General features: G+C 47.5%; 1 protein-coding gene across 7 annotated transcripts in view; it reads left to right on the top strand.

The window, feature by feature from the left end:
* STARD8 (StAR related lipid transfer domain containing 8) overlaps positions 1-19556 on the top strand; it is a 150892-nt gene that overhangs the window by 60432 nt on the left and 70904 nt on the right. The window contains exon 1 of one of the 7 annotated variants that reach the window (XM_030574881.1): positions 2065-2289. The exons of the other annotated variants lie outside the window; for them this stretch is intronic. The gene's annotated coding sequence lies outside the window, so the exon portion shown is untranslated. Of the gene's footprint in view, positions 1-2064; positions 2290-19556 lie in introns of those variants that run through there. 7 annotated transcript variants of the gene reach the window in all.

The raw sequence follows: 19556 nt of genomic DNA, 5'->3' as shown, positions 1-19556 counted from the left end.
AGCCTCTCTTCTTGCAAGACCCCGGCTGGGATTTAGGGAGACCTTGTGCTCTTACACTTGGCTGCACAGGCTGTACAGCTAGTCTGGAATCTAGAGAGCCAGAGAGAATCAGGATCTGTCTGTGTCCAGCAGCTTAGTTAGAGTTCTCAGCACAGGGTAACCCCAGGCTTCTTTGTGCCCTGGGAGGTGCGAGGGCTCCTCTGCATTGCTGAAAAGCCTCTCCTCATGGAGGGCACACAGCACAAGAACAGATACCTAGCCAAGAATGTTCATCTGTGACCAGAGTATGGCAGAGAATTAAAAAAACCCACACAACGTGAGTGCAGCTTCCTTGGCTCCGTCTTGCCTCTCTGGAATCCCTTTTCAGGGCACCTGTTAGGGTTGGTGGGAAGGGGGAGTTAGGGACCGGTCTGTCTTCAGCCCAAGGAATATCCAGGGGCTCAGTTTTGGGAGGGAAAAGGGAGTGAGCCACATTTATGTATCCATCAGGCAGGAGCCATTGGGAGGTTTCTGCTGTCCCGTTCCTGCTGCTAATTTTCCTAAAGCTATGGAGTTCTCCTAGCCTCTCTCATGTTTCCGAGTGTTCATGTCCACTAAGCAGGGCAGGGATCCAGAAGCAAACCTTGGCACGGGTCTACCCACAGGAGGGGGTCTACAGTTGTTGCTACCATTTTTCAGATGGATAGGGGGAAGGAGGGTCATTGAATGAGCACTTGTTTGAGAATACAAAGCCAGAACCTGCACAGTGATAAGTAGCAGTGCGAGAAGCTGACAGTCTCTCTGGAATATAATGACACAAATCAGTGGTTTCACATCTGCCTTGGGTGGCTCCCACTCTACATTACACAGCTACTTGTGGCCTTACTGGCTAAGGGGATTAAGACCTTGTTGGGATGCTTGGTGTTGCTTGTTGGCATATCAGATACCTAGAACTCATGGTTACAGCAGCACTAGGATCTGGTTTCTGGGGCACACTGGACAGTTTGGGGAGCTGCTTGTGCATTTGTACTGAGCTTGTTTTACTCGTGCTTGGTGAGAGAGATTGGAGACTCTCCCCTCTTTGAACCTCCTTCCCACTCCCTGTGGCTAATTAAAACTTAGGGTTAGAGAGAGGTCAAGCTGCAAAGTTGGGGTAGGATTGGAACTGTTTCAAGTTTTGGATCCGGTACATTGGTTTGGCCCATTTGTCTTGACATCTAGGTACCTCACTGAGCTTATGCTCTTGCTTTCTACCTCTGGAGACCTACATTTGTATCTGTCTTAGACCTCAGGTGTGAAAAGACTGACAGTCTCACAGCACTGCTCCTAATGGATGTGTTCACTTGACAGCCCCGGCATGGAGTCTGGTAGTGTTCGAGACCATTAGCAGCCTCTGCTGGGGACAAAGCCTTGGACTTGAGTACCTGGGTGTACAGCTGCTCACGACTGAGGTGCATCTGCAGAGTTTCAGCCTATTGTGTGAGCCCCAGTGTTAGAATAATGGGGCGGGGGTGGGGGTTGCGGGGTAGAAGTGAGTGGCATTGTCAGAGCTGTGTGAAGTGCTGGAATAATAGGGGGTCCTTTAGGCCATAAGTGAGAGGCATTGGCAGAGCTGTGGGAGGGAAGCTTCTGCAGTACATGCCTTCATTATGCCTGCTTACAGCCAGTGCCTGCATTCTGTGTGTGAGCTATTTGGATGATCTGTTTTACCACCAATGGAGTGTGAATATCTGGCAGTATGTTTCCTTCCTCATCTGCTGTAATTAATCTTTAGTTTAGAGTAAACAGATATGCTGGGCACTCCTCTGGTGCTAGAAGTACTTGGGAGATGACTTTTTGACATTCATTCTCTCTTCTGTGCCTGTGGGATCATCTGAAAGCAAATGCTGTGAAAGAAAGGGGCTGCTTTATGATTGGCTTAATGGGAGGGAAAAAAAGCCTCTTGAAAAAAACTATCCAGAGGGCCCAGCTGGTTTTGCTTTTCAGTGATTGGCCAAGGCTGTGGAGGGCGGACACAGCTGCTGCTCAAGGACCTACGGTCTGGCCACCTGAGCGTGAAACTTATTTACGCTGACAATAGTTAAGGTGCAACAGCACCTTAGCTAGCAAAAACCCCTTTGTGTGTGTTTAAATCTATAACTCATTCAAACTTCATTTTGTCATTTTCCTGCTGCAGTAAAGAAAGTGATTGAACAGTTAAAGGATTCTCACAATCTGGCTGCTTGCTTGTCAGTTTTCTGTTAGCTGATATTAGGCAGCTGTTCCCCACCAAGTGTTGCTGAGCTGAAGGAGACACGACACAACCTCAAGGTAAATCAAATACATGGATTTCAGCAATTGCTTGGTGTACTGTCTTGGTGCTCTCTCTATGCCTCTATGTGTGTGTGAGATGTGGATTATTTTGTAAGGCAGCATGTGTCAGTCATCTGTTACTGTAATAGAGGATAATGCTCTTTACAGAATTTGCCTCCAGGAATAGCGAGGGGCTGTCAGATTGAGTATTTGTTGTTCCATGACTGATATTTAGGGGACATTCGCGTCCAAATAACTTGACTGACGGTGTTCGTATTGGGCTGTTGTTGCACAGGGGAAGGAAAGAGAATCTCTGAGCTGGTGCAGAAGTTTCCTACCATACTCAACTGGTTACTGAATTTTGGATTTCCCAGGCTGAGTCTTGGCAAGGTGCATTGGGCTAGAGTGCACATTTTCATTCTCGCCGCTCCGGCGTGTGTTTAACTTGGAGTTTGCAGGTTCTGTGTGTGTGAGGCTTTTTGACTTGTTATGCAATTGACTTTTTCAGTCACAGCAAACCAGTCCCTAAAATAAGAAATCCCAGCATGAAGTGGATGTACTCATTGTCTGTTTGGGGCTACATGGATTTTTCTTTAGATACTGCCTCACCTCTCCTTTGACTGGGACCGGCACAGCTGTTTTGGTTGGGATTTGATTGGTGACTGAAAACACACAGATTTAGGCTCTGATCAAAAGTCCAGTAAAGTTAATGGAAAGATTCTGGTTGCCTTTTTTCCCTGGCTCTGGATCAGGCCCTTATACTGAAGTGAAGGAGAAAAAAGCTAAGCTCCGCATCCTGACTTCCAAACCGACATACTTTTAAATCCATTGCCCTGTGTTGGAGACCACTGTGTGCTGGTAGAGGCTGATCTCTGTGTCACCATTCTGTTGTAGTCTATAACGTAATGATGATAAACATCGTTCTCAAAGCACTTTACAAAGGAGGTTTCTGTGGTGGGGTTTCCGGAGCTGATTAATGCATATGCTTCTTGGAATGTCCCCGTTCCATCCCATGCTAATTTCCTCAGCGTGTTTGGTTTTGTAATTTATTTTTCTATGGTGGCTTTTAAAATAGCTTACAGGCTACTCTTATACTCGGGTGTAAATTGTTACATTTTAATTCAAGTATGATTAATTTATATTGAAATGTTGCTGAAAAACACAGAAAATGTTTTTATTCCTCTGTGCTCACATATGTCAGCAGTGACTGCCCTGGTTTAAGGTGGGTGTACAAAATATATGGGCCCAACTGAATTCTGGTTGAAATCCATGAAAGTCTTTCCATTGACTTCAGCAGGAGTTGGATTAGATAGACCCTCATACCTAAGTGAACTTCTTGTTTGTTTTTTTAATGAGATAGACATCAGAGACAAATACAAAGCAGATACAAAGCCAGATAAAATACATATATATTTAATGTGCCTTCACTTCCTTGAATAAACTCTTTCAACATAAATTTTAAAATGTTTACTTCATATGATTTTATTAACTATTCTCCCTCCACTTTGTCCTGAATAACCAAACCTGAGCACATATGTAGGGCAGAACCGGTATGTGGTTTAGTTTTATAAATGAACAAAAGTGACCGTGGTTAAATGAAAACGATGCTGAGAACCTTTCAGTGTTTTCCTTTGATTGTTGCACCATTTAAAGACAACACTGAGATTCTTGAAAATGGATTTTAAGAAGAGAAAATGCTGAAGGAAGGGTGAAGCCAGGGTGCCTTTTGCCTGAGAGGAGACTGCTGTGTGGCCTACTGGTAAAAGGACAGGGCTAAGAGGCTAACCTGGACTGAGCTACTGCCTGGAGATATTAGGGGGCAGGTCACTTGACCTCTTTGTGCCTAAGGCTATATCTATAGGTCGACTTATAGCCACCACATTAATTACTGTGGTGGCTGATGTCCACACCAGCCTCCTTCTGTCAGTGGTGTGTGTCCTCACCAAGAGCGCTTCCACCAACTGAAGAGGGGCAGTGTGGGAAACTGAGAGCCAGGGCTGTCAGCTTCATGCAGCTCCCCACTGGCAGCCCAGCTGCCCCTTTGGGCTTCTTGCCTCTGTGCTCTCAGTCAGTCAGTCAGCATGAGGGGGAGCTTGGAGCTTCCTGCCTCTGGTCAGGAGATCCACATTAAGGGTCCTTTCGGTTGCCAGGCTCCTGGCGAGGTGAAGGGAGGCGGGACCCCGGAGGGCAGCAGGGCTCCCAGTGCAGAGCATGTAGCCAGGGTGGAAGCCCAAGCCAAGCCGGGAGACTGGGTGGCAGCCTGCCTCAGAGCGGAGAACAGGCAGCAGCCAGGGAGCTGGCTTTCTTGTTAATATCACGGCTCCAGCAGAGCCTTGAAATTGACAAGTATGACAGCTAACAACGATGTAAGGAACGCAATGTCTACACAGACTCTGTATCACCCTAACTGCACAGACATAAGCTCTGTGCCTCTCGTTGAGGTGGTTTTATTATGTCGGCACAGCATGTTAATTACATCAGCAGGAAGAGCATTTCGGTGTGTACACCTCCACTGTTTTGTCAACAAAACTGTGTAGCGTATACAAGGCCTGGTGATTCCAGATGGGAAAGTAGGTAAAAAGGAGAAACTTTGCTGAAAGTCATTTGTTATCTATCCTGTGGGGAGCAGTAAACGACCCCTTGCCCAGACAGGGAGGAAACTGTTCCTCTCTCTACATAAACCATTTATTTCCACAAGAGCCTGGCGGAGCTCGCTAGTAGACAGAGAGAGGAATAATTGCACGTGCAGTTTGTGTGGATGGGTGTATGTTGGGATAACTTACCCATCTGAAGGTAGGCAGTGGCTGTTGGCACTGATGGCATTTACCAATGCCATGGTCAAGTTTGCAGTGTAGTTGTAGCTATGGTGCTCCCAAGATATTAGACAAGGTGGGTGATATAATATCTTTTAGTGGACCAACAAAATATAGTACCTCCCCCACTTCATCAATACCGAGGTCAGTTACTGTGGCTGAACGGTGCTCCATTGATGTTACCAGGAGTTTATAGGTGCTTTCTGTGTAGGGGAGCATGAGTGTTTTGCTCCAGGGATTGTATCTCAGTGTCTTCATTAATACATTTGCTAGCAGAGGGGTTCTCCCTTCAGTCCCCCTGAATTGATAAATGAAGGCCCAATGGTCTACCTCTCTTGCCTGCAGGATCATAGGTGAAACATGCCACCCTCCAGGTGTGAAAGCAGTGCTCTGATTAGTGCAGCGCTAAGAACCATGGGACATGCCCTCAGAAGTCTTGGTGTCACACACGAGTGAGCTCAGCGGCAGTGTGGACACAGCCGCTTGAGAGTTATTTCATAGTGTGGCTGCACTCACTTGAGCTTGGATAACTCGCTAGCACAGGGGTCGGCAACCTTCGGCACACAGCCCAGCAGGGTAATCCGAAGGCAGGCTGTGAGACATTTTGTTTACATTGACCGTCCGCAGACACGGTCCCCCTCAGTTCCAAGTGGCCCGGAACGGCAAACCAATTTGGATTTAGTAGTGATGTAAGAGACATGCTCGAATGTGGAAGGAGCCTTTCCAGAGGTCTAATGGCCGGGGGTTAATGCTAGAGCTGAGAAGGCATTAATTAACCTTTATGTCCAGCTCCAGCACATTCTCTCATGACGAATGTTGGCAGCAGAGTGAGGCCACATTCCTATAAAGCCAGGGTCCCCCGACTCAGTTAATGATTGAGTCACAATAACCCTCCTTGTGCTGAGTCTCTCTGAAAGTCACCTCCAGATAATTATATTAACTTTTCTAGGCTGCAGGAGCTGGGTGCAGCGATTTAAAGAAACAGGGTCTTTTTCTTTCTATTCACTTTCAGAATGAAACTCTGTCATATGTATGAGGTAGTAAATACAGAGCCAGGGCCTGATATTTTCTTAATTTTGTATTCATTTACCACAGTTGTGGATGTGGAAATTGGTGGATTGTATTTGCATTTTACAATCTACAACTACCAGACTTGCATGGAAAACTGAGGTTGCTGCAGGTGCAAATCAGGCATTTACTTGCATTTACACTTTTTCATACACCTTTTTAAAACTTAGGCCTTACCAGGCTAGTTGCCTGATTTCCCTGTTGCATCCTCTAAGAGTATCTTGTGGATATTTTAAAGCAGGGATCGGCAACCTTTGGCACGCAGCCCATCAAAGAAATCCGCTGGCGGGCCGGGATGGTTTGTTTACCTGCAGCATCCGCAGGTTCGGCTGATCACAGCTCCCACTGGCCGCAGTTCACAGTTCCAGGCCAATGGGGGCTGTGGGAAGCAGCGGCTAGCGCATCCCTCGGCCCCACGCCGCTTTCCGCAGCCCCCATTGGCCTGGAAGGGCGAACCGTAGCCAATGGGAGCTGCGATCGGCTGAACCTGCAGACGCAGCGGGTAAACAAACCATCCTGGCCCGCCAACGGATTTCCCTGATGGGTCATGTGCTAAAGGTTGCCGATCCCTGCTTTAAAGTGTCCTGGGTTTCCAACAATACTCTTTAATGGTGTAGAATCATTGAGTTGCAATGTCAATGTCACAGCAACACAGGTGCTGCAATGTACTGGTCTGCAGGTAGAAAGCCAGAGCTCTTAACTTGGGCTTCCACTCTCCTCCTGTTCATTCTCAGATATTCTCCCTGATTCCTCCATCCCATTCCTGCTCTGTCTACTCTTGGTTTGGTAGCAAAGCGGCAAAGACAGTGACTTCGTTGACATACAGTTTGGATCCACTCACTTGTTTTTCTTAGGGTGATGATTTTTTCAACCATGGCTGCTTTGATGTAAGCCCACCCAATCCATGCAAGTCAGTGGAGTGCCTCTGATTTTGCACCAGAGTAACCAGACTCTGGCCCAGTACTCATGGGGTTCTAAACATTGTGTTCTTTACTGGTCTCTGCACATATCTCAGGCCATGCGTCTCTTCACCTCTGATTCTGCCCCTCTTCCCATTGCAAGGTGAATGCTGCCAAGTTGCCAGTTAATAAGTGACATATTACCCTTGCAGCGTGTGCCATGAACATTTATCGAACGTACAGCAACGGCGCTGTTTAACTAGCCATTTTAAAGGTTCCTTATCAGAAAAGGGCGCTTGCCATCCGGTGCCGGTAACAAGCTGAATAAATGGAGGGAAATATTAACGGACAGATCTGGAAAGGGCCTTGTTGAACAAAATGGTTTGTGTGACCTTTCATAATCTGGCGGATAAGACTCCAAAGAGCCAGGTGGCTTCACACCACGCCGCTCCTAGGCTTGTTGCCAGTTTAAGGTTCTTACCTCTTAATAAATCACTGTTCCCTCCCTTCCCTTCAGTTATCTCATGGATCTGAGAATTCTTTGTCCATGTCACAAACCCAGCATACGTTTGCTGGTGCCAATTCAAGGGCAGTTCAGGAATGAAAGATCGTGTGGTGCAGGCGCATTGGCTAAGCTGTGTATAGGATCTGGGAGCTGAACCTCAGGGAATGCTGCAGGTCAGGCTGGAGGTGCGGTGCTAGACCAGTCTGGGGCCAGTGTCTGTAACAGCAGGGCTGAAAGGGATCTTTGGCAGGGCTGTGCAAGGCCGTCTGATTCTGGCACTGGGGAATGGTGTAGGGAAGTATTGAAGTGCTCTTGTATGTGGTGGGAGATGGAGGCAGGAGGCAGCTACAGGTCAGGACTGAGGTGCATTGGCAGAGTTGTATAGGGAGCCTTGCTCAACTTCTGCCCATGCTTTGCTTGGTCTAGAGCCAGTGCTATCTGGTTTCCATGAACTCTGATAAAACAAATGCCATCTCTCCTAGGATGTTGATCCCCTGTAGAACTAAGGATGACTCTTTGAGAACACACGCCAGGAAGCCAGAAGTGTAAGGTTGCTCTTCCAGTCTTGTTCCTGGAAAATATTGAAAGGAAGGGTGGTTAGCTGGGCATTTCCCTCCATTCCTTCCCATTTTGTCGTCTCAGCTTCAAAGTAGGATGATCTAGTTAAATGGGATGTCCTGAGGCAGTGAATAAAGGGAAAGAAGTCACAAAGACCAGGCACTCAATTCCTAAACAGTGCACATGAATGTTACATTTCAGTGGGCGCCTGCAGCTGCCGCTTCTAGGGCCGTCTGCAGGATTTTGAACTTCTGGACATCTTTTCCAAGGACCCTATACAAGGATGTGGGCCATACAATGCTTAATTGGGACCAGAAACTCAGCAGCTTCTTCCAGGATGCTGTGCTGATAGATCTACTGGCACCCAGCACACTGCCTGAGTGAAGGGTGGGGCTGCAGATTTCCTGCCATTTGTCTCAACAAGTGAGAAGCATTTGACTGCAAAATGTGTGCAGGATTAACCAACAGCTTTCTCTCTCTGCTTTAGCCATAGTCTTACTGCATCCCTCTGGAGCAGTCACTGATAAATACATTCATGGCTTTCTAGGATGGAAGCTTTAATTAGTGTTTAAAGGAAAATGCATATTCTCTCAATAGTATGTTCAGTCCCAAGTGTCTGTGAATTACTTCCTGACATGGTAATGGGAATAGTGTATGCACATCTGCAGTGTTTGTGTGTGGGAAGATTCTACAGATCTGCAGATCAATGAAATTGCATATATTTTGCATGCAAATATAGATGTTTTTCATATAAAATTTACAAGAATTCATTGATTCTGGTTGAGAGTGAAATAGTCATACCACAGTTTTTGAATGTGTTTATTTTCCTCATGTGCAGTTCAAAGTGGCCAGATTCCCTCCTCACTTCTTCTCAGAACCGCAATGAAGTATTGCTCCCTCCCTCCTTTTCGCTTTGGGGTGAATGTAATTGCTCATTTTTATGGAAAGCAGCACCAACTTCAAAGCAATAGTTTTGCAGAGCTGAGGGTTGATGTCCCAGAGCTGCATGTGTCTGATGCAGCCTGGGGATTGTGAAAGGATGGAGCAGAAGAAGTATAAGTAATTCTCTTTCACCAACAGAACAGCTTCTCTGTAAGGATCAGGGTCTCCTGTCAGATAATGACAAGACTGTGTCATTAACGCAAAAGATGCATTGAGCTTCGCTGAGGAAGAGACCATTGCAGGAAATAACTCCTGATAACGTCCTAGTGTCTCGCCTGGAGAATCATTCCTGAGACACCGGGTTGATCAGGCAGGAGGGACGGAGTGCGGGAGCGTGTGGGGAGTGCAGAGAGAGAGAATATTGAAGGGAAAAACAATCTGAAGAAAATAAGGCTTTGTTTCAGCATTTTTGTTTAGAAAGAGTTTTGGGAGCAGGGACTCAGTCAGTCTAGGTGGAGCAAGAAGATTAAATGTTCTTTAGGGCTAATGTGTGGAGATACTGCCACCTACGTGGGCCAGTGCCTCTGTGCTGTGTGGTACCTCTATGTAATGGGACTGCATTTGCTGGGAGTTGGCAGTTCTTGGTTTGTTTGGAAGCCAGATGTGAAGAAAGCAGCTGGGGTTCGTTCTTTCCCTGTATTGCACCCTCAGTGACTTCAATGGCGGTGGGTGGTGTGGGGCGGAATGACTCATGTAACCTTCCCTTGGAAGGCAAAACACTGGAGGGAAGTGGGAGGTAGGAGGGTCACAAGGCCAGGCCTCGACACTGATGCATTGTGGTGAGTGGTGACTCAAAGTTCACTTGACCTTCTTGGTGCCTGTCTGTCTTCATCTGTGCAGTTGGGTGAAAGCAGAACCTCTGGGTAACCAGATCCTGCATCTGCGTTTAATTTTCCTAGGTAAATAATAACCCTCCGCTCAAAGCCTGTCTTTGAGAGTCTCCTTAATGTTCGCTTTGTCTCCATATCCTGCTGTTCATCAGGCTATCCTCGCATCTTGGAGCAGCCTCCCTCAGATCTGCCTGTCAGAGCTACTCCTGCTTGGCTTTCCAACTCTGAGTATGGTGCCAGTGGTGTCTTTTTTTCTCACATGGACAATTGTCTGTTAGCAACTGGATTGAGAACCACCAGTTCTCGTCTCACAGCACATAGAGCAGACATCATATAAGCGTCATTCCTACTGACCCAAGATGGATGTGAACTCTGTGACCTCGAGATTAAAGGCTCTCTGTAGCCTAATCCCAGCTACGTGTGTGGGTCTAGGGTGCTTCACATGGAATGAAATCCTGAGGTTTTTCTTTTACTGCCTCTTTCAACTAGAGGAGAGAGGAAAAGTGGGGAGCTGAAAACAGCCACCTCTGCCAAGTGATATTTAAAACATACAGGAAACCCTGCAAGATGCCTAGTCATGATGTCTAGCAAAACACTATAGTGAGATCCTACAGTGGCTAATGGCTTATCTACATTTCCAGTGCTGCACCGGGGCAGCTGCGTCATTGGGGCACTTGGTGAAGGTGCTACCTGCTCCAGCGGGAGAGCTTCTCCTGTGAGCATAGGTAATCCACCTCTCCGAGAGGCGGTAGCTATGTCCATTGCAGAAGCCCTCCTATCCACATAGGGGATTCAGCAACGTAGTTATACCAACGTAAGTTTGTAGCATAGACTAGGGCTAAGCAAATGCAAGGTCTGTGGCTTTCTGAGCAGGAGCAATGAAAGGGAGGAATTGAATTTTAGCAGCGTCAGGATCTCAGGAATGCTTGGGAATGAGCAGATTTCCCACCCCATTAAAAATATAGGGCTTATAAATAAATAAATAAGCCCTGCGTCGGTCCGTGTGGGAACATGGGTTGATTGTCCTTAACTCTTTGGGTGCTGGAATTCCTTTAAGTAACCTGCTCCTCCTCCTGACCTTCCTATCCCAAAAAGAATTCCTCTAGCTGTTGATAGGAATGAACTTTGAATTCAGAGATATGGGCTGCAGTAAGTCCAGTGGGTCCTCTCACAGCACTTTTGTTGTGCTCTTCTTTTGTTTCATTCGTCATTGTTGTTTGTGTCCATCTCTTAGAAGCTGTGAGCAACAAAATATCCGCTTACAACTTCCTAAAGAAGTGAGGTTTGCTTATAAATTTGTACATGATTGTGTCTTTAGTCAGTTGCCTGTCTCTGAACTTTCATGGCCAGTTTGGAGCAGACACTGTCTTTGGATAGTTGAACTCAGTTACCAGATTCTATATATATTGGAGTGGATGCCTGTCTTGTATACAGGTGTACCATGGTAATGACTGCCTAGAGCAGGAGTAGGCAACCTATAGCATGTGTGCCAGAGGTGGCACGAGAGCTGATTTTCAGTGGCGCTCGCACTGCCCAGGTCCTGGCCACCGGTCCGGGGGGCTCTGCATTTTAATTTAATTTTAAATAAAGCTTCTTAAATATTTTAAAAACCTTATTTACTTTACATACAACAATAGTTTAATTATAGATTTATAGAAAGAGACCTTCTAAAAATGTTAAAATGTATTACTGGCACGTGAAACCTTAAATTAGAGTGAATAAATGAAGACTCGGCACAGCACTTCTGAAAGGTTGCTGGCCCCGGGCCTAGAGAAAGAGAACTGTACATCTGTCATGCTTTCTGTCCCAGAATCTCAGTCCTTTACAAACACTAGTGAATTCTGTCACGCCACACCTGTGAGGTAGCTGATATTATTACATTCAATTTGCAGAAGATTAAATTGAGGCCCAAGTGATTTAAGTAACTTTCCGAAGGTCACATTGAATCAAGAATAGAACCCACCTTTCCCAGGCCTGAAGAAGAGCTCTGTGTAATTTTGAAAGTTTGTCTTGTTCACAAACAGAAGTTGGTCCAATAAAAGATATTACCTCACCCACCTTGTCCCTCTTATAACCCGGGACCGACTCGGCTACTGCAAACAACAATCAAAGATATCCCATTTCCCTGACGTTCCCGTGCCCTCTATCACCCTGATGGATAGGATTTTCAGGTATGTCTGAACTTGGTCTCTCGGGGGCTGTGAGAAGTAAGTATTTATCAGATTGCTGTGTTCTGTGTATGCAGAAATTCTGAGGGCTGAGTTGGGGATTATGAGAATTTGGAGAACTTTGGTCTGCGGTTTGTGACCCAACTAAAGCAGCTTCGGATCTCTGGGGTTTTCTCTCCCTTGAGATGTTAACTGAGGCATTTCTACAAGCCCTTGATCAGATTTAAGTGCAATTATATGTTATGGGATCTTACTTGTCAGAATCGATTGTTGTGGACTGCAAACACCTTGCTACTCTTCTCTTTTTGAGACTTTCCTTGCAATTCAGTTGGTGAATAATTATTTCCAGCTGACCAGACTTCTGTTGTGGTGTTTGCACAGCTACATTGCAAACACAGCGAACTCCAGCTCCAGTGAGTCCTGGCAATCTAACGCTGCTGTCATCAGGCAGTAACTTTACTGGAGAATGTGTTTGCATCGATTTGTTTTCTCTTCCACCACAGAATTGTCATCATTAGTGTCCCAACTCAGGGATCTCAACTGCCAGGGAAGCTCAGCTATTAAACTATGCAAGTTTAGCTAGAAAAAAGATATCCACTGAATTCCTGGATCTGCTGTTAATTACAGCACATTGCTCTTCTCTAACACCTTCCACTGGAATACATCAACGTGCTTGAGAAATATTAATTAATGGGTTAAATTCATAACATCTTTTGTGAGGTAGAGAAGTAATATTGCTATTTTATAGATGGGGGAACTGAGCACACAACTTGTGTAATGTGCTGTGGGTCTAACTGTTTGTGGCAAAGTCAGGAATAGAATCCAGGTCTTCTGAGTTCCAGGTGGATGCTTGATTTACTAGACCATCCTGCTCCTGCGATATTCTCCAAGACATTTGCTGCTGTTATCCAAAATGATATGCAGATACTATGCAGCCTCTCGTACTACAGTGTTGAGGGCCATATAACCTAAGTACCTGGACAGAAAATGTGAATGGTGTATAATGGAACAGAAGTTTTGTCCTTTCTTGTTTGGAGAAGGGGATTATCTCTCTCTAAGCCTCTACATCCTCCTGTTGGCTCAGAAAGGGCAGATATTGTTTCTTTTGGAGCTCATCAGATTGCTCTAAGATCAGATGGTGAGGCAATACAATTCTTCCCACTGCTCCCCTTCCCCTCCCTTGTGGCTCAGTGCACTTCTGCTGTGCAACCTTCCCAGTCCCTGCTGGTAATCGAAACAAAAAATGTACTGGACACTTCGCAGCACAAGCTGAATCGTATGGGGCCGCCTTGTGCATCTGAAATTTAACCAGAGATGCCAGTGTATATTTTAATGGGACACGTTTAGGGAGGCAGTGCAGTTCAGTGAACAGAACTGTAGATTTGGGAGTACAGAGACTCTGGCTCTGCCCCGGGCCTGCTCTGTGGCCTTGGGCAAGTCTTTGACTCAGTTTCCCCATCTGTAAAATGGAGGTAACTAATACTTTCCCACCTTTGTAAAGCACTTTGACATCCGTGAATGGAAAGTGCTATGGAAGTGCTAAGTATTGTTACTCAGTAACTATTACGTTAGCTATCTTTTTGTGCCTCATAACTTATTGCTGTTGCTTCGGTGTGGGAGTGCACAGTAGCCATAGTTCTAACCAAACCGCTGATATTAGTGAGCTGGCATCAGAGTGAACTTGCCTCCTTTTTACGTGTCCCTGAGGGTTAAAAGCTGACATTCAAAAGGCTTCGTGTAGGGGCCTCCTGGCTTAGAGAGGGTTACCTCCCCTTCCCCTCAGTGGGTGGGAGCCAGGAAGGGAAGTTGACCTTTCCTCATGCTGAGCTGCTTTCTTTAGAACCTCCTGCAAAACCTTGGATGAGCGCCATTTAGAGACAGTTTCCTCTCTGTAGCCTGGATTTCCGGGATTTCTTTTACCTTTTCTTTCTTCTTTCATTTTCTTTAAAGTAAAGACATTGGCGTGAAAAGAGGATGTATGTTTCCAAGGACTCCATCTGCTGCTTATTCTCCAACCCAGCTGGAGTAAATGAAGCAGCTTGGAGCAAACAGGTGCTGGGAGCTGCTGAGTTCTGATCCTGGCGTTACCACCAATTTGCTGTGGGGCTTGGCCAAGTCGCTTCACCTCTCTGGTCCTCTGTTTCTATCTTCTTTTATGTTTTATGCCGCAGCCCATCACCGCAGTATCCGAATATATCTGAAATAACATGGGGATGGAACTGATTCATCTCACAAGGGGGTTTTGGGCTGTAAGGATTAATTAAGGTTCATAAAGCACTTTGGAAATGGAAAGTTCATATCAAGTCTGAATTCTGTGGGACATCACAATGGTTTGCTGTGGACTGCCACTCATAGGAAAATTCTCCCTTCAGCAGGAGAATGGGCAGCAGCAGCTGGACCCAGATTCTGTTTTCATGCAGCTGTCTCTGCAAATGGGAACAGTTCCTGAATGGGGAAGGTATGTGTTTCAGGGCAGGTCATTTAAACACAAATGCTCCCGGGGAGGAAAAAGGAAAACACAGATGCAACCCTGGGTTCCCATCTGCGCCCTCTGGAGATGTTCTGTCCAAGGGCTGTGTTTGTGTCTGTGTGTGGTCGGACAGTGCCCAGGTGCTCTGGCGCTGGAGGCCAGATACATCTAAAATTAGAGCTGGGCCTGGACTGTGATACTGGCATGAAGATCCAAGTGTTCCTGACAATCAGGAGGGTTCAGATCAGGGATTTTGGTTTGGGACGGTCTCCCTTCCCCTCACAACCTGCTTCTAGTAGAAATCATCTGGAATTTTACCTTGAGCTGTTAGGGGCGGGAGGGGTGGTCACCTTGGATTTCTCTCCCTCACTTAACTGGATTGTTTTTAGGCCCCCCTGAGTGCAGGAGCACTGAGTGCTGGCAGTTGAGACAGAAGGGGTTAAGTCCATTTTGCAGTGTGAGTGAAAAAAGCGTTTCCTTCATGTCCTGAGACAGTTTATTTTTTGGGCATTCTTCAGGATCCAGGGAGGTGCCGCTTTCTTTAAAGGCATTTCCTGAAAGCGAGTTTATATTTGGATTGGTGAGGAGGGGGGTCAAGAGACAGGAGTGGAAGAATCTAATCTTTGGCCCCTTTTCCTAAATTGTTAAAATCAGTGGCAACAGCAACAGTAATTTGGAAACTAGCTCCCTTTTCTGAGCGAGACCCCTTGGAAGGAAGGCAGACGGGTGCAGAATCACCTAGTCCTTTATTCCAGCCATTCTGAAGTCTGTTGTGGATTTGCATGAACAATAGTTGACGCTGGACTGTTACAGATCCAAAATACACATTTGCACAGATGGATCAGACCAAACACACAGTGAAAGAGACTGTGAAAATGGCTACAACACTGATTACATGTAAACCCTCGGTGTTTAAAAATAGGAACAAAAATCCATCAGCAATTTATGACATCTTAATGTTTTTCTTTTTGTCTCTTTTGACGTTTTAAATTGAATGTATCTTCTCTGTTGTGCACACACACATTTTTCTTATATGCTATTGCTATTATTGTCTGGCACATGGATTTGTTATTTTAGAGTTGCTCATGAGTTCTGTGCTGTGTGCATTGGTTTGTTGTAGGGTCACTAGTTCCATGCACTCATGGATTTCTTGTAGATTGCTCACAAGCAGCTGGTGGTGCACACTTGTTTATTGTTGGAGTGCTAGAGAACTACAGACAAATAGATAGTATTGATTACTGCCGCCTCTCCCCAGTAAAAGAGTATAGGTACATTTTATTTTTTGTAGAAAAACAAGTAATGAATCCATCTTAAAAAGCAAAGAACATCTTAGGTTAGGCTAGATGATCACTATGGTCCCTTCTGGGTTTTTTTTTTTAATATAATCCTGTCAAGGTAGGGGTGTGAGTGTGTGTGTCTCACACACACACACAGATTCACAAACGCACGCACACACACTCTCTCTCAAGGTCACAGTTTGATCAATACTATTTGATCTGGTATAATATAAAGTTAAAATAAACTCTTTATCCTTCATGCTGATGCAGTGATGGGAGTTCATGTCATGCTTCCACTAGGCCTAAGATGATAGAAAGCAGCTGTCTCTGTGGCTTGGTTGTGCACTGTGCAAACAGTTGTCAAATAATGTCTCTCTCTCCCCTCCCCCTCATTAGCATCTATCTATCAAGTAACCTACTTAGGTTTTACTGCAGGTTTTCCTTAGTATCTATAAGGGCTTTTAGGTGAGGATCATCTCATTTTATGTATAAATACAGAGAACAGAAGGACCAAGGACTCCTGAAATAGCAAAGAGTAGCTTTGTAAGCTTCCTTCACCCTAACAGTGATCCATGCCGGCAGAAGCTGATCTGCCCTCATTTCCCCCAAAACTCCTACCCAGCACATCTGAGGCGATGAAGGTAAAGGGCATTCTGGCCTGAAATGAGAGAGGCAGTTCCATCCTGTATATCTGAGCAATAATCATCCTTACTGAGCTCCACTTTGATCCCAAGTCAATACTTGTTTCTGCGAAACTGCTCATTTTTAAAGGGCCACGTATGATGTAATGGTGAGGCCACAGAGAGACCAACAGATTTGCTTCATGGGTGTGGTGGAGACATAACTAATTCCCCCTTGATGCTCAGTGAGGCTCTTATTCTCACACAGCCCCACTGAAATCCCTGGGTGACTGTGAGAGTAGCTCCTGTGGGTGTGGGCCAACAGGGAAGGGCAGTCTCTGAGTCTTTCACTCTCTCTCAGGTGCTTGTTCCGCTGTCCCACATGCTAGTGCTGTTCTCCCCGTGTTGTTTTCTTTCTATTACTGTGATTTCCTAACCTCGGAAGAGGCAAGTTATGAAACTGGACTTATCCAAACACGTCTTGTCTGAAGATAGCGTTTCATCCCGCAGATGCCGTTTCCTGCCCTGTCAATGGCTTTCATTGTTTTGTTTTGGCTCCCAGCCCTGTGTCTTGTAGGGCTGATGGTAGCACAGCTGAACTCTGGGATCCAGCACTATGAAAATACCACCAGGGATGAGTGGTGAAATGGGAACATGTGATATTTTTTAGGTGTCTTTTGAAAACATTTTTGAGGCTCAGTGAAGATGCTCCCATTGTGTGGATTTAAAAGGCCGGTGTGATTTATTATGGGCCACTAACTACTGTTTGACTATTTCTTAGATTAGTGGCTGTCAACCTTTTCCAGTGTTTCTACTGGTTCATCAGATAAGACATTGTCTGTAGTAGCTGGTGTCAGCTGCCTCCCCTCAAATTGTGTGCACCCTAACCCACACTGCTCCAAATCCTAGTCTCGCACATACTATATTGCAATTGAGACCACATGCATTTGAATGGAAGGCAGGCACTAGGGCCCAGCACAGAGACTTGCTATTAAGGTAAGTGTATCATAGGGACAGGGGGAACATGGATACCAGTCACAGAAGCCTGTATTATTTGTATTATGATAGCACCTTGGAGCTTCATTCATAGACCAGCACCCCATTATGCTAGGTGATGAACAAACACAAAATTAAAAGATGTCAGCTGGATACTGACAAATGGAGGACTATAAGGAAACAGTGAGACAATATTGGTCAGCATCATAGGCAGTGGTCTCAGCACATCATGGGAAAAGAGAGTTTTAAGGAGAGTTTTGAAGGTATCAGGGCTGCATGGTGTCTGGGAACCACTTTCCTAGATTCTGTCACTGTGCAATTGTTTTGTTCTTCTTTGAGTGATTGCTCACATCCATTCCAGTTAGGTGTGCGCGCCGTGCGTGCACGTTCGTCGGAAACTTTTTACCCTAGCAACTCCAGTGGGCCGGCAGGTCGCCCCCTGGAGTGGCGCCGCCATGGCGCCCAATGTATAACCCTGCCGGCCCGCCCGCTCCTCAGTTCCTTCTTACCGCCGTGTCGGTTGTTGGAACTGTGGAGCGCGGCATAGCTGTCCTCCACGTCCCTAGCCCTCCTTGTTATCTCTCGATTATCTCTCGTACTGTTAGTTAGATTGTTGAGTGTAGATAGTAGTACTTAAGTTAAATAGGTTGTAAATAGTTCTTCGCTGGGGGCTTAGCCCTTCCCGGCACCCGGCACCGGGCTCATGCCTGGTTCGTCGGGCTTCAAGCAGTGTGCGGCCTGCAAGAAGCCTATGCCCACCAGCGACCCCCACGACGCGTGCCTGAAGTGCCTGGGGGAATCGCACAGATCGGACAAGTGCCGCATCTGCAAGGCTTTTAAGCCAAGAACAAAGAAGGAGAGGGATCAAAGACTCCGAACTCTCCTTATGGAGGCGGCACTTGACCCGGCGGCTTCGCAGGCCGTGATCTCGGCGCCGGCACCGGATCGCACCGGCACCGAAAAGACTCCCCGGCACCGACCTTCTCCGGCACCGGGGACAGAACCGAGGCCGTCGAAGTCTGCTACTCCGGCCAGGCAGACCCGACTGGAGCGCACAGCCTCAACACCGGCCGCGGCGCCGCCGGCACCGTCGACTCCGGGCCCGGTGGGTCCGTCGAGTCCGGTGCCGCCAAGCTCCCCCATGAGATCTGGGGTTGAGATATTGGTCCCATCCACGCCGGAGACCTTCGCCTCGGCTCGGGACCTCATAGCCCTGACTGAGCCCACTCAGCAGCCACCCCCGGTACCTCCGGTGCGGGTCGTGTCCAGAGGCAAGCCCATGATGTCGGCACCGTCTCGGGACTCACGCTCACGATCGAGGTCCCGACGCCACGGTCGCTCCAGATCCCGCCGCCGCTCGCAGTCCCAGCACCGCTCCCCTCGGCGGTACCGGTCGCACTCGCGGCGCCAGTCGGCCTCAAGACGGTCACGGTCGGACTCCAGCCGCCGATACCGGCACCGCGACTCCAGGAGCCAGTCCCGACGTTACTCGCCGCACCGGTCGACCTCCCGGCACCGAGCTGGTGGCAGGTCCCGGTCTCGGTCGACCTCCCGGCACCGAGCTGGTGGCAGGTCCCGGTCCCGGTCGACCTCCCGGCACCGAGCTGGTGGCAGGTCCCGGTCCCGATCCCGGCACCGAAGCGGCGGCCGGTACCGGTCTAGATCCCGGCACCGTGATAGAACCCGGTCCCGATCCCGGCACCGTTTTGACTCCCGGCACCGGTCCCCGGCACCGAGACATTCGTCCATGCCGACCCACGCAGACCCTTACCAACCAGGGTCAGCCCCGCCGTGGCCTTCTAAACAGCCGTCAGTCTCTTCCCAAACGGACAGCGGGTATGCGCTGGGCACCGACCGGCAGGCGGCGCTATTTAGCGATCCGCCACAACAAGACCAAGGCCTGCAGCAATGGGGGTTCTGGACACCCTGGGCATACCATCAAGCCCAGGGGCCCCAACAGCTCCCTGCTAGGCCTGCGACGGCGGAGCGCAGGGCGCCGGAAGCCTCATTGTCTCGCCCCCCTCCCTCCCCGGATGGGGAGGAAGGGTCCAAGCAACAAGACTCCGCTCTGGCTCCTGAGGCAGAGGCGAGGGCCGAGGGAGACCCTCCATTAGACACTCTCTTGCTGGGGGTCTCCTC

This window comes from Gopherus evgoodei, chromosome 9 (genome assembly GCF_007399415.2).
Source record: "Gopherus evgoodei ecotype Sinaloan lineage chromosome 9, rGopEvg1_v1.p, whole genome shotgun sequence".
Classification (NCBI taxonomy): Eukaryota; Metazoa; Chordata; order Testudines; family Testudinidae; genus Gopherus; species Gopherus evgoodei.
This window is presented reverse-complemented; position numbering and strand designations above follow the sequence as displayed.